This window comes from Diceros bicornis, chromosome 17 (assembly GCF_020826845.1).
Source record: "Diceros bicornis minor isolate mBicDic1 chromosome 17, mDicBic1.mat.cur, whole genome shotgun sequence".
Lineage (NCBI taxonomy): Eukaryota > Metazoa > Chordata > Mammalia > Perissodactyla > Rhinocerotidae > Diceros > Diceros bicornis.
This window is the reverse complement of record NC_080756.1, coordinates 40,553,403-40,569,220: the sequence shown is the minus strand read 5'-3', so window position 1 is coordinate 40,569,220 and position 15,818 is coordinate 40,553,403.

Here is a 15,818-nt window from a genome sequence, read left to right as displayed (position 1 = left end):
TCAGATTGCCTGGGTTTGAATCCAGACCCTCTCTTTATTAGCTCTGTCAAGGGGAATAGGCAGCATAATCTTCCTGAATGTTTCTTATCTGTAAAATGGGCATCAGAATGCCATTGGATTGTTATGAAACTCAAATTACATAAAGTCTGTGCAGGATATGCCCTACAACAGCAACCAAAAGAAAACTAATAATCTCTGGTCTAAAATTCCTGAAATCTTTTCTTGACCTAAACAGGGGGAAGTGTCCCTCTTCCTGTTTCCTTAGCACCTTGTGCCTATATCCATGTGGGTGCAGCACTGGTGCATCTGTGCATGTCAGACGGCTCCCTGGAATGTGCCACACTCTGTATGGTAACTACTCACACCATCGGGGAGAGTGTGTTAATTTCTCTGTGGACTGCAAACTTCTAGAAGCCCATCTTTCATCTCTGTACTCCCAATGCCTAAAACAATTTAAGGCATATTGTAGAAAATAATTTATTTTTACTTTTTTTTTGTGAGGAAGATCAGCCCTGAGCTAACATCCGTGCTAATCCTCCTCATATTTGCTGAGGAAGACCGGCTCTGAGCTAACATCTATTGCCAATCCTCCTCCTTTTTTTTCCCCCCAAAGCCCCAGAAGATAGTTGTACATCATAGTTGCACATCCTTGTAGTTGCTGTATGTGGGACGAGGCCTCAGCATGGCCGGAGAAGCGGTGCGTTGGTGCGCGCCCGGGATCCGAACCCGGGCCGCCAGTAGCGGACTGCAAGCACTTAACCACTAAGCCATGGGGCCGGCCCTATTTTTACTTTTAAGTGGATGAACGAATGAAGATTATATGAACACGTGGAAGCCTCAGACCCTTTTGTTGCCCCTGTTGCTGCTTCTTTTCTCTCTTCTTCATCCTCCTCACCCTCGTCCTTGTCCTCACCCTTCTCCTTCATCTTTGTCTTCGTCTTTGACTTCTTCTTTGATGTGTTTCAGCAAGCTTCCCCTGTGGCATGCCTGGCCTCTCTTTCTAGGCACAGATTTTGAGCAGGTTAAGCCAATAGACATTTACAGGCCTTTCAAAATCGTCCTCAGCTCAAGTGGATGATTTACGTATCAGGGCAAGCTGAGACTGATGTCTCTACTTTGAATGTTCCACTAGTGTGAGGAGGAAAGGTCATCTTAGGGCATTCTCTTCAAGTTACAACTGGTCCAAGATATAAACCTGTAAAAGGACAGAACAAGAATCTGTATTGTTCCTTGTTATATTCCCGCATTCCTGGCACACAGTAACCATTCAATAAACATTTAATAGATAATATGTTTTTGCATCTCTCACTCATTAACGCTTTCTTGAATCCTTCTCCCTTCAGTATCCTACAGGGCTGGCCTTTCCGTTGCATATTAGTGTAATTTAAAGTGTCTAGAAGGGAAAATTTGCTCTTACTTTGATGTTTCAAAATCTACCATTATTAATTTGTCCCTGCTATAGACTAAATGTTTGTGTCACTCCAATATTCATATGCTGAAACCTAATCCCCAATGTGATGGTATTTGGAGGTAAGGCCATGGGGAGGTGATTAGCATGAACGTGGAGCCCTTCATGAATGGGATTCATGCCCTTATAAAAGAGACCCCAGAGAGCTCCCTCACCCCTTCCGCCTCGTGAGGACACAGAGAGAGGATGGCAGTCATCTGTGAACCAGGAAGTGGGCCCTCACCAGACGCTGGACCTGTAGGCACCACGGTCTTGGACTTCCCAGCCTCCAGAACTGTGAGAAATAAATCCGTGTTGTTTATAAGCCACTCAGTCTATGGCATTCTGTTATAGCAACCCAAACTGATGAAGACAATCCTTAGCTGATCCCGCCTGGGTTTGGTTATTAGCTCTTCTTCTCGCCTCTGTCCCCAATATTGGTGCTTCTGAGGATATGGTGTGATATCAGTGTCTCATCCCCACTTTGTCCATGCTGTGTGGGCTATTACATCATTCCAATGGCATCAACAATTTCTTACCTGTGATCTCCACCTCCTGCCCAGACCTCTCTCCAAGCCTCAGACCTCTACTTCCAGCTATCTCCTGGATAGATTTGCCTGGAATCCTGATAGGCACCTCAGACTCAGTCTGCCTGTGAGGAAGTGCCTCCAGAACATACTGTTTCTTTTTTTCAGTAGCTGTCAAGGATTGAGCATATTTTAGCCACAAGAAAATTCTTTCTCTTGAATGTATATCTTACAATATAATAAAAATATTTTTATATGCCTAGACTTTGAATACTGCTAATTGTGGTTGCTTTTGGGGAGGGAATTTAGTAACTGGGGATAGGGTAGGAAGAGAATTTACTTTTCAGTGTATATGTTTTGGTAGCTTTTAAAAATTTTATACCATATGCGTGTATATCTATTTAAACAATAATTATGAAAAGTGTAATAAAGAAAATAGGAAATGTCTAGTACAAAAAATCACTTACCAAAAACTGACCTCTTGGGGACTCACCCAGAAGAGCTGCCCCCTTTCCTCTCAGAGTTTGTTTTGCTGAAAGAGAGAAGATGGGATAATTTATTCATGCATACCTGCTCCTTTTAAACAAGCCTATTCAAAGGCAGTGACATTGTTTCAAGTTCTCCTGAAAACAAGTTCAAACATGTCTGAACTTCAAACCACCTGAATTTAATTAAACACTGAGTGATTGTATCATATGTATATGTGCACTTATTCATTCATTCAAAAACATTTCCAAGTTCCAGGCACTGTGTTAAGACCTAAGGACACAAAGTTAAATAACTCACAGTTCATGCTCTCAAATTGCTTAGCGTCTGGGGATCATATGTAATGATGCTCTCATGAGCGGGGGATATTTTGGGTCTCTGGCCTTACCTGGGAGCATAGAGGGTTTAGGCTGTCAGGGAAGGCTTCCTGACAAATGGAAGTCTGTACTCACTCCTAAGATCAAGCCAAATAAACCTCAACTCAACCTTAGGAGAGTAGAGGAGGAGGAGGGAGGGGAGGCAGAGGGGCTAACAGAAGCAAAGAGCTAGGAGCCATGAGCAATTTTGAGTTGTCAGAGCACTAAGTGTGAGGTAGCTAATGATGACTTTAGACCCATCATCTTCCTTAACTTAATTCAGGAACTCAGGCTGTATGTGTGTGTGTGTGTGTGTGTCTGTGTGTGTGCGCGCGTGTGTGTGTAAACCAGGCAATGATGTCCTTTGTTCCTAACATTCTGTATTTCCTGAAAAGTTTTAAATTACCCTTTTACACTGCCTAAAATCATATTCATTGATGTAAGGCTTTCTAAACTTTCAGTAGACCTATAAAACCTCTGCATTTTTATATAAAATTGTGTATATGTACACATGTGTATTTTTCCAAGAGAGTCCAGATATCTCATCAGCTGTTTCCAAAAAAGTCTTTCTTTCTCTCTCTTTCTCTCTCTCTCTCTCTCTCACACACACACCCACACACACACCATACTCAAGATGTGGGTACTTGATTGGTTAGTTATGTTTACTCTGCATATATTTATGCTTCTATCTATTACAAGTATACCAGATGATTTATACATTTTAAAATTAGATGTGAATCTATGGTGTTAGGAGTCAGGATAGTGGTTATAGGGGGTTGTGACTAGAAGGGGTCACGATGGGGTGCCTGGTTCTGATCATATTCAGTCTCTAATCTAGGTTTTGGCTACACAGGAGTGTTTACTTTGTGAGGATTTATCATCTATATGCCTGTGATTTGTACACGTTATGTGTATTACATTGCAGTAACAAGTTTGCACAAAAAGATAGCAAAAAAAGAAAAAGGAAGATGTGAATATTGTGCATTTTTGATTTGAAGTGCCTTGCAAACATAAATTTCTCTCTTTGGAAGAAGCCTCAATTCTGAGAGGAATGTGAATTCTAAAGATATTTAATATGAGAAATGGAATTGGCTGATGATTCTTTAGATACATAAAAGGTTCAGGAGCTAAAGCATTATCATTTCCAGAAAATTGTTTAATTTGGGGTTCACCCTTCAATTGGCAGATACAGAACACCGGCTTTAATAAATTACAGTAAGTTTGGTTAATCTTATTTTGGGAATTCTGTGTAAGGTCTTTGAAATTGTTCCAAACACCAATTCCATCCCTGGCTTTGTGGGTTACACTACAGAGTAGTATTTAAATGGCTATTTTTTTGCATTGTGTCTCAAATTTCTAGGCGATGTGTGAAATACAGGGTCAGGCTTTGTTGACACTGCAGCCACCATTAGCAGTATTCATTTCCCGAACTGGAAATGCAAGTTTTGGCCATCGTTTAAAGACTCTTGTTTGACACCCAATCTCTTGACAGCAACAGCTGCTGTCAAGTTGTGGCTGTCAGTAACGTCCTTAAACACTGCCACCTACTGGAAGTTTGCTAGAAATGCTGCGCACAACATTAAATTAGAGCTCCCAGCCTCTTCAATTAATTCAGTCTGACCTCATTCATCTCTTTCTATTTTTCCCATCAAATCAATCATGGCTAGAAGCCAAGGGAACAGGAAAATGTAGCAGTAGTGCTGACAATCTGTATTTTTCTGTTAACTTATGTGTATTTATTATCACTCTTACTAAGTTTAAAATTGTTGATGTTTTTCTTATCTTCTCATTAGACAGCTGAGTTGCTAAGAGGAGGAGTTTTGGACTGAGAAAAATCTGGTTCAATCAAGACTCTGCCACTTGCTAATTTTGTGGTTTTAGGTAAATTGCTTAATCTTGGTAAACCTCAGTTTACTCATCTATAAATTGGAACATTCTGAAGATTAGAGCTAATATATGTAAAACTAGTACATAGTATACATTTAATAAATTATGGTTATTTATAGAAACGGTGATAATAATAAGTATAAGGACAATGGTTTGAAAGTCTGAATCAGCTTTTATTGAGGAATGCATTTGGGATCTTAGTCCAGGCTCCTTAGATTATTGATTTGCTGCTGTTGTTACAGCTTCAGCAAGGCCAAGACGCAGTCATAAAAGGGAGCGTTGACCGGGGGGCACCAGAGAAACAGTGTTGAAGAAGCCACGCGCAAGAAGCCTGTCGTTAGTGCTTTTCAAAGACCATATGATTGACATCTTTTCTAGGAACCATACACAGGCAGCTAGCACAGGCAACATTTTTTTTTTTTTATTGATATTTTAATGGTTTCTAACATTGTGAAATTTTGGGTTGTACATTTTTGTTTGTCCATCACCCCATATATGACTCCCTTCACCCCTTGTGCCCACCCCCCACCCCCACTTCCCGGGTAACCACAGTCCAGTTTTCTCTGTCCATGTGTTGGTTTATATTCCACATATGAGTGAGATCATACAGTGTTTGTCTTTCTCTTTCTGGCTTATTTCACTTAACATAATACGCTCCAGGCCCATCCATGTTGTTGCAAATGGGACGATTTTGTCTTTTTTTATGGCTGAGTAGTATTCCATTGTATATATATACCACATTTTCTTAATCCAATCGTCAGTCGAGGGACACTTAGGTTGCTTCCACTTCTTGGCTATGGTGAATAATGCTGCAATGAACATAGGGGTGCATAAGCCTCTTTGGATTGTTGATTTCAGGTGTGTTGGATAGATTCCCAGTAGTGGGATGGCTGGATCATAGGGCATCTCTATTTTTAATTCTTTGAGGAATCTCCATACCGTTTTCCATAGAGGCTGCACCAATTTGCATTCCCACCAGCTGTGTATGAGGGTTCCTGTTTCTCCACATCCTCTCCAACATTTGTTGTTTTTTGTCTTGGTGATTATAGCCATTCTAACGGGCGTGAGGTGGTATCTTAGTGTTGTTTTGATTTGCATTTCCCTGATGATTAGTGATGTTGAGCATCTTTTCATGTGCCTATTGGCCATCTGTATATCTTCCTTGGAGAAGTGTCTGTTCATTTCCTCTGCCCATTTTTTGATCGGGTTGTTTGTTTTTTTGTTGTTCAATTGTGTGAGTTCTTTATATATTATGGAGATCAATCCCTTGTCAGATGTATGTTTTGCAAATATTCTCTCCCAGCTGGTTGGTTGTTTGTTCATCTTGATTCTGGTTTCATTTGTCTTATAAAAGCTCTTTAGTCTGATAAAGTCCCACTTGTTTATTTTTTCTTTAGTTTCCCTAGTCTGGGTAGGCATGTCATCCGAAAAGATTCCTTTAAACCCAATGTCAAATAGTGTGTTGCCTATATTTTCTTCTATGAGTTTTATAGTTTCAGGTCTCACCTTCAGGTCTTTGATCCATTTTGAGTTAATTTTTGTGAATGGCGATAGCACATGGTCCACTTTCATTCTTTTGCATGTGGCTGTCCAGTTTTCCCAACACCATTTATTGAAGAGACTTTCCTTTCTCCATTGCATGTCCTTAGCACCTTTGTCGAAAATTAGCTGTCCGTATATGTGTGGTTTTATTTCTGGGCTTTCAATTCTGTTCCATTGATCTGTGTGTCTGTTTTTGTACCAGTACCATGCTGTTTTGATTCCTATTGCTTTGTAGTATGTTTTGAAGTCAGGAATTGTGATGCCTCCTGCTTTGTTCTTTTTCTTTAGGATTTCTTTAGCTATTCGGGGTCTTTTGTTGCCCCATATAAATTTTAGTATTCTTTTTTCTATTTCTGTGAAGAATGTCATTGGGATTCTGATTGGGATTGCATTGAATCTGTAGATTGCTTTAGGTAATATAGACATTTTAACTATGTTTATTCTTCCAATCCACGTGCATGGGATATCTTTCCATTTCTTTATGTCATCGTAGATTTCCCTCAATAATGTCTTGTAGTTCTCATTGTATAGGTCCTTCACCTCCTTGGTAAGATTTATTCCTAGGTATTTTATTCTTTTTGATGCAATTGTAAATGGTATTATCTTTTTGAGCTCTCTTTCTGTTAGTTCATTATTAGCATATAGAAATGCAACTGATTTTTGTAGATTGATTTTGTACCCTGCAACTTTGCTGTAGTTGTTGATTGTTTCTAACAGTTTTCCAACAGATTCTTTAGGGTTTTCTATATATACAATCATGTCATCTGCAAATAGTGAGAGTTTCACTTCTTCGTTACCTATTTGGATTCCTTTTATTCCTTTTTCTTGCCTAATTGCTCTGGCCAAAACCTCCAGTACTATGTTGAACAGGAGTGGTGAGAGTGGGCAGCCCTGCCTCGTTCCTGTTCTCAGAGGAATGGCTTTCAGTCTTTCCCTGTTGAGTATGATGTTAGCTGTGGGTTTGTCATATATGGCCTTTATTATGTTGAGGTACTTTCCTTCTATTCCCATTTTATTGAGAGTTTTTATCATAAATGGATGTTGTATCTTGTCAAATGCCTTCTCTGCGTCTATTGAGACGATCATGTGGTTTTTATTATTTGTTTTGTTGATGTGATGTATCACGTTGATTGATTTGCTGATGTTGAACCATCCCTGCGTCTCTGGTATAAATCCCACTTGATCATGGTGTATGATCTTTTTAATATATTGTTGTATTCGGTTTGCCAATATTTTGTTGAGGATTTTTGCTTCAATGTTCATCAGCGATATTGGCCTGTAATTTTCTTTCTTTGTATTGTCTTTGTCTGGTTTTGGTATCAGGGTGATGTTGGCCTCATAGAATGATTCAGGAAGTGTTCCATCTTCCTCTATTTTTTGGAATAGTTTGAGGAGGATGGGTATTAAATCTTCTTTGAATGTTTGGTAAAATTCACTGGAGAAGCCATCTGGTCCTGGACTTTTATTTTTTGGGAGGTTTTTGATTACTATTTCAATCTCTTTACTTGTGATTGGTCTATTCAGATTCTCCATTTCTTCTTGGTTCAATTTTGGGAGGTTGTATAAGTCTAAGAATTTATCCATTTCTTCTAGATTGTCCAATTTGTTGGCATATAATTTCTCATAGTATTCTCTTATAATCCTCTGTATTTCCATGGTATCCGTTGTAATTTCTCCTCTTTCATTTCTAATTTTATTTACTTGAGCCTTTTCTCTTTTTTTCTTAGTTAGCCTGGCTAAGGGTTTGTCTATTTTGTTTATCTTCTCGAAGAACCAACTCTTTGTTTCATTAATCCTTTCTATTGTTTTTTTGGTCTCAATATCATTTATTTCTGCTCTGATTTTTATTATTTCTCTCCTTCTGCTGGCTTTGGGCTTTGTTTGTTCTTCTTTTTCTAGTTCTGTTAGGTGTAATTTAAGGTTGCCTATTAGGGCTTTTTCTTGTTTGTTAAGGTGGGCTTGTATCGCTATGAGTTTCCCTCTCAGGACCGCTTTTGCTGCATCCCATGTGGTTTGATATGGCATGTTATCATTTTTGTTTGTTTCCAGATAGTTTTTGATTTCTCCTTTAATTTCATCAATGATCCATTGGCTGTTCAGTAGCATGTTGTTTAATCTCCACATTTTTGTCACTTTCCCAGTTTTTTTTTCCTGGTTCATTTCCAGTTTCATAGCCTTATGGTCTGAAAAGATGCTTGTTATGATTTCAATCTTCTTAAATTTATTGAGGCTTGCTTTGTTTCCCAACATATGGTCTATCCTAGAGAATGTTCCATGCGCGCTTGAGAAGAATGTGTAGTCAGCTGTTTTTGGGTGGAGTGCTCTGTATATGTCTACTAGGTCCATCTCGTCCAGTTTTTCATTTAAGTCTAATATTTCTTTATTAACTTTTTGTCTGGATGATCTATCCATTGCTGTAAGTGGGGTGTTAAGATCCCCTACTATTATTGTGTTCTTGTTGATTTCTCCTTTTAGGTTTGTTAATAGTTGCTTTATGTACATTGGTGCTCCTATGTTGGGTGCATATATATTTATAAGTGATATGTCTTCTTGATGGAGTGTCCCTTTTATCATTATATATTTCCCTTCTTTGTCTTTCTTAACCTGTTTTATCTTGAAGTCTACTTTGTCTGATATGAGTATGGCAACACCTCCTTTCTTTTGTTTGCCATTAGCTTGGAGTATTGTCTTCCATCCTTTACTCTGAGCCTGTGCTTGTCTTTAGTGCTAAGATGTGTTTCCTGAAGGCAGCATATTGTTGGGTCTTGCTTTTTAATCCATCCTGCCACTCTGTATCTTTTGATTGGAGAGTTCAATCCATTTACATTTAGGGTAATTATTGAAATATGAGGGTTGAATGTTGCTGTTTTGTCACTTATTTTCTGGTTCTTTTGCATTTCCTTTGTTTCTTGTCCCATTTGTTTTGGACTGCCAATTCGGTTTGGTTGTTCTGTCTTATGATTCTTCTAGTTTTCTCTTTGTTTATCATATGTGGTTTTAATTTGATTATTTGTTTAGTGGTTACCTTGAGGTTTGGGCGAAAAATCTTCTGTGTGAGATAGTCCATTATCTGATAGCCTCCTATTTCCTTATACTAAGTCAATTCAGTCACTTTCCTCTTCCCCTTCTAAGTTGCTCTTGTTATACCTTATTCTATCTTGTGTTGTGGCTGTGTGTTTACAGTGATGAGGTTAAATTTATTTTTGGTGAATTTCTTCCTTTGATCTTTGAGTTTAGTATTTAAGTGGTTGCTAACCTATTCCGATAAAGATCTACTATTTCTCTGATTTTGTCTACCTACTTTTCTCCTTACTCCAAGCTTTGTGTTCCCTTTCTCTTCTTGTTTTCAGGCCTGAGGGCCTTCTTGAGTATTTCTTGTAGTGGCGGTCTCGTGGCCATGAACTCCCTTAGCTTTTGTTTATCTGGGAGAGTTACTATTTCTCCATCATATTTGAAGGATATTTTTGCTGGATAGAGTATTCTTGGCTGAAAGTTTTTGTCTTTTAGTATTTTGAATATATCATTCCAGTCTCTTCTAGCCTGAAAAGTTTCTGTTGAGAAATCCGCTGAGAGCCTGATGGGAGTTCCTTTGTACGTTATTTTTTGTTTTTGTCTAGCTGCCCTTAATATTGTTTCTTTGTCGTTGACCCTGGCTAGCCTTACCACTAGGTGTCGTGGTGAAGGCCTTTGTCTGTTAATATATATAGGCGTCCTGTTGGCTTCGCTTACTGGTATTTCCTGCTCCTTCCCCAGATTTGGGAAATTTTCAGCTATTATTTCCTTGAATAGGCTCTCTGTTCCTCTTTCCCTCTCCTCTCCCTCAGGAATACCTATAATTCTTATGTTACATTTTCTAATAGAGTCCGATATTTCTCGGAGTCTTTCTTCATTTCTTTTTAGTCTTAGTTCTCTCTCTTCTTCCATCTGGAGTATATCTGTATTCCTATCCTCTAAAGTACTAATTCTTTCCTCCATATTGTCAGCTCTGTTCTTTAAAGATTCCAGATTCTCCTTTATCTCCTCCATTGTGTTCTTCATCTCCATCAGCCCTGATAGGTTTTTCTTTATGATTTCAATCTCTTTTGTGAAGAAACTCCTAATCTCATTTAATTGTTTGTCTGTGTTGTCTCGTATTTCGTTGAGTGTTTTTATGATAGCTATTTTGAAATCTCTGTCATTTAGTTTATGGATTTCTGTGTCTTCGGGGTTGATTTCTGGGTGCTTGTCATTTTGTTTCTGGTCTGGTGATTTCATATATTTTTGCATTGTGGTTCCTGTGTTGGTTTTGATTTTCCTCATCCTGGAAGTCTCTGGTTGCAATTTCCACCTGCCGCCACTGTCTGGTGGTAAAGGGCTGTGTAGTCTAAGCCCCCTGCGCTCTGCCCCAGTTTTTCTGCTGCGATCCGCAGTTTTGTTTTGTTTTGTTTTGTTTCTTTTCCCCACTGCGATCCACGGGTCCAGTCCAGTTTATTCAGGTCTGCCTCGGACCGCTAGATCTGGTCGAGCTGCAGACTCCGGGTTGCAGGGAAGGGGGAGCTCTCTCTTTTGCCCTCTGGGTCCCTGACGTGGGAGGCTTCTCGTTTGCCCCTCTTTATCCGCTCTCTGGGTTGCTCAGATGTTGATGGTAGCCCTGTGGCTCCTCTGAGCCCTCTGTGCGGGAGTTTCCCACTGGCTGAGAGAGCCCGAAGAGCTACAGTTTCCCGCCGAGGGCCGCCCCTCCCCCCTCTCTGGGAGCCGCGCGGACCGGATCGCTGATCTGATGGGGAGGGAGCGGAGTTCTCCTTACCTCTCCCCACTTCCTCCAGGGGCCCAGCACGTTCCGCTCTCAGATGTGCGGCAGTGTGGATCCCTCCGCTCTAGCTTTTCACTGTCTGGGATTCCGTTGTTGGTCTGTGGCTGTTACTTTTGTTGTATCTTATGGGGGAAGAATTCACGGGAAAGCTCACTCCGCCATGATGCTGACGTCACCTAGCACAGGCAACATTTTGCTTGTGGCAAAAAGAGGACTTTTCTTCACTCTCTGCCCAGAGAACACTCAACTTCCAACAAGAGAAAGAACTGTGTTTTCTCGTCCCTGATTTTGCAAAGGAATGATTAAGTGATCTCTTTAAACACCAACTTCTACCGGCTTGCCTAATCTCAATGACAAAAACAAACCAATCAACCTGAAAGGACAGGTGTAGGTATTAAAAATGTTTATCTGTGTCTTTGTGTACAAGGAATGGCTTCTCAGTTTCTACCAGGGGATGTTGACTCTATCAACAGAGCCAAAGTCCTTTAAGCCTCCGGTGTCACTTCTGTAGACCAGCCGCCCTCAGGTTCTTCTCAGTTTGTACAATCTAGACCTCATACCTCCTATCATCTATTTAAAGCTCAGGTGATCATAGGCTCTCTTGGTGAAGATTTGTGTGAGGCAGGGACAGGCCCAGAGAGAAGGCCAAAAGATGCGTGGAGGAAGGCATAAAGCAACACTGAAGTGTTAGGGCATTTGGGCTTTCAGGAACTGAAATCTTTGTTAACACGTCTGCTGGAATAGTTACAGAAGGGATTGTGCTCCCGGATGTGTTCTGGGAACCTCAGGCCTATCTGACCAGTCTGACAATGTTTGGTCATCAACTCTGGATGCAAAGGATCTTTAAATCTCTGTCTGGGTATTCTTACTATTTTTATATAGGCATTTTCATCTTTATCATTGTCGCCCTCATTTTAAAGTTTATAATTGAGTTCAAATACTATAAGCATTCAAAGATCGGAATTCTTCTAAAAAGATGACTTTTATGATCATCTACTTAAGACAATACACGATTGTAACGATAGAGGACAGTTGGTTACAGCATCTTGCTCGTGGCGATGGGTGATGGCTAATGATAACAGAGTAGCTTCATCTGTGGACGCGGTGGGGTACATTGATTTTGAAAATTAGTGTCATCATTCCATAGATATTGAAAAAGACAATTAGTTAATAAGTTCATCCATATTAACCACCTTGAGGAAGATAATAAACATGGGTATTTCCTCTGTAGAGGAAATGGTATGAGTATTAAAGATAAGATTTAAAAAATTTTGCAATATTTACCAAACAGATTAATCATGAGGAAGACCTGGCTTGAATTCATGAGGAGAAAAAAAAGATGGAAAGATATAAAGTAAGAGGTGGTGAAAAGCCAAAAACTGTAAGTTGGGAGCCAAAATTGAATGCAAAATGAAATGATGATTTGTTCTTGGTAATGTCTTTTTCAGAAGGGAAATAAATTTTAGCATGTATTGCTTTTTTGATTGTCCAGTTTTTGTCAAAATATTTTGTCACTGCCATTTGATGGCGATTTTTGGAGTACCTAGTTTTCTCAGCTGTAAAATGGGCTGATAACAATTAATACCTCACAGAGTTGTGAGAATAAATTATATCACGTAAGGAAGAGCCTTTTGTAAATTATGAAATCTTTTACTTGGCTTTAAAATCTTCTCTCTGATAAACATAGCCTATGATGGGACACTAAAAAATAATTATGGCACTGATAAAAGAATGATATTTCTTTATTACAGATTTTCCATTTTATTCATATTCCTGAGAGAGTACATTGTGTTAACAGTCTGAGTATTTTAAATTATTTTCTCACTTTGATTTCATACGGAGATGTATCTGACTTTCTATCATGGGGTGAAACAGGGAATATTAGAAACAATTAATCTTTGATTATTTAGTGTTGCCTGTTCAATAATGTAACAAAATCTAGAACACAGTGAATCTTGATAGAGATGTGGAGCTATGGTGAGTTATAAAATGGGAAAAACAGAAGTTAAAGTTCACTTCTTAAAAAACAAAGCAGTCCTCCCTTGATTTATCTTTGATAAATCAAGATATCCTTGATGTCTTTGATGAATACATCTTTTTCTCTCTTACAGGTCAGCTCTTTACAGTAAAATAATAAGCAGAAATTCAGAACATTCTGGAAAGCAAGCATTACATAAAGTAAAATTAAGGTTGGAATTAAATTAAAGCATTTTGTGTATCAGCACTTAATCTTTAGCCCTTTGCAATGATATAATATAAAACATATATGTGACATAAAGATATAAAACAAAACTTGAGTGTAACAGTGAGGAGAGCACCGGGCCTTATGTCAGGACAAGACCCCGGGTTGCAGCCACTGCCTGGCTCTGCGCTAGGCCAGCCCACTTCACCTGGCTATGCCTCGTTTGCTTCATCTGCTAAGCAAGGAGGTCTCACTAAATCATCTCTCAGGCAAAGGCCCAGACTAAAATTTAACAGCTCTCTGATAGACAGAGTTTTGAGGAAATAGACAGTGACAAAATTTTGTGATTCTAAACTCTTACTGATATTCCTTTTAAAATGCCAGATACCCTCATAGAAACAGAAAGTAAAATTAAAGTTACAATGAAATGGCACTTTTTACATCTTGGAAGGTGAAATATAAAGAACTTTGATATTGCAGTGTGTTGGTGATAGCAAGGGGAACTAGGTGGGCTAATATTACTGATGAAGGGGAAATTGGTTCATCATCTTTGGAGGGCAAGTTGGCAACCTTAGTATAGGTGCAAAATATGAATATAATTTGAGACAGCATTTCCACTTCTAAAAAGTGCAAAGATTGTGCAAAGATTTAGACACAACTGAGATGTGCACCAATAGAGGCCTGGTGAAATAAAGTATTACACATCCACGTAATGGAATGCCATTCAGCCATCTGAAAGGGCAAGGTAACCTTACATGAATGCACGTGGAAAATCTCACACATAAATTAAGTAAACACAGCAATTGATACCACAGTGTACTACGTTTGTGAAACAAGGTCATACACATAGGCAAACATACACGTGCCTGTACCCAGGGGGATATTCACTGAGCAATCGGAACAGGTGTCAGCCTCAGCCGAGAGGACAGCAGCATGAATATATATGCTGATAGCAGCCTTGCTTGTCCACGCATTGCGTATCTCCCAATAACGCACAAGCAACTGGTTTTAGTGATTGCCTCTGGGAACAGGACCTAAGTGACAAGGAGCAGGGAGGAGACCCACTTTTCTACTGTTCACTTTTTTTTAACCAAACTCATTTACTTATTCAAAAAATACAAGTTATCTTATGCAAGAAAAATATATACATAAATAATTATGTTTTTATAACAGAAGAGTTAAAATATTTTGTCTCGGGCCGGCCCCATGGCTTAGCGGTTAAGTGCGCACACTCCGCTGCTGGCGGCCTGAGTTCGGATCCCCGGCACGCACCTACGCACCGCTTCTCCGGTCATGCTGAGGCCGCGTCCCACATACAACAACTAGAAGGATGTGCAGCTATGACATACAACTATCTACTGGGACTTTGGGGGGAAAAATAAATAAATAAAATTATTTAAAAAAAATATTTTGTCTCTTTCCCATTTATTTTAGTATTTTAATTATTCATTAATCTAAAAAAGATGAGTTTTTAATATATTCAAGCTTAATATTCATAATCTGATTTTTCATGGTACTTGGATATTGTGCCTTTTTTGTTAAGTGGGGCTATTTTTTCTAAGTTCTTTTAATTTTGACACCAGTTTTGCAGTGACAAAATATTCTCGGTTTTTATGAGCCAACTTACCTTATATGTATTCATTTATGTATATGGAATAAAGCAGACTTGATTGAATTCATTCTTTGATGCTGCCATTTTTTTCATAGTATAAATTTTCTTCTAACTTAGACAAAATAGAAACAGACGATGCCAACCTTGACTTGTCTATCTTTGAATTAAAGTAACTATGGTAATGATGGTATAGTGGATGGTGGCGGTTTTATTTAGCTATTTTGTCCTATTTAGAAAACTAAATTTTTGAGGACTTAATTTTTTCATTTCTGTATATAGCAGATTCTATGGAGTAAAGAATTCCGGAGCCAGCCTTGATGGTCTAGTGGTTAAAGTTCCATGCTCTCCGCTTTGGCAGCCCAGGTTCATTTCCTGGTCATGGAACCATACCACCTGTCTGTCAGTAGCCATGCTGTGGCAGTGGCTCACATAGATGAACCAGAAGGACTTACAACTAGGATGTACAACCATGCACTGGGGCTTTGGAGAGAAGAAAAAAAGAGTTCTGGCCCCTAGAGGACCTTATCTCGTATCCTTTTTTCCTGTATACTAATCCATTATGGACTCTGTCAACTTTAAAATGTGGTTCCCAGGGGTTAGCAGGGAAGGATTGTTGGTGAAAGAAGCTAAGAGAGGTGAGCCTAGGAAGGTCCACCGGCCTCTCAGTGAACATCTTTGTGCAACTGACTTCCTGATAGAGAAAGAAAAGACACCGTCTATCCTCAGAAACCATACCTGTTTTGCTCAGTATTGCATTCCCTGGGTCTAGTACAAGGATTGGCAAACAGTGTACGGTCGAAGAATGTGATTTTTTGGATAAACGAGATGAATGGTGTATGATGTTAACAGCACCCTACCTTTTTAAAAGCAGCAAATGGAGGCCATCACTGATCTCTTAATCCTCAAATCTCTTCACTCTAAGGTTCTCTGACCTAATTCTAGCAGGGAAGACCATTTCTTCGCTCATCAATTTTCTGGGAGTGCTCT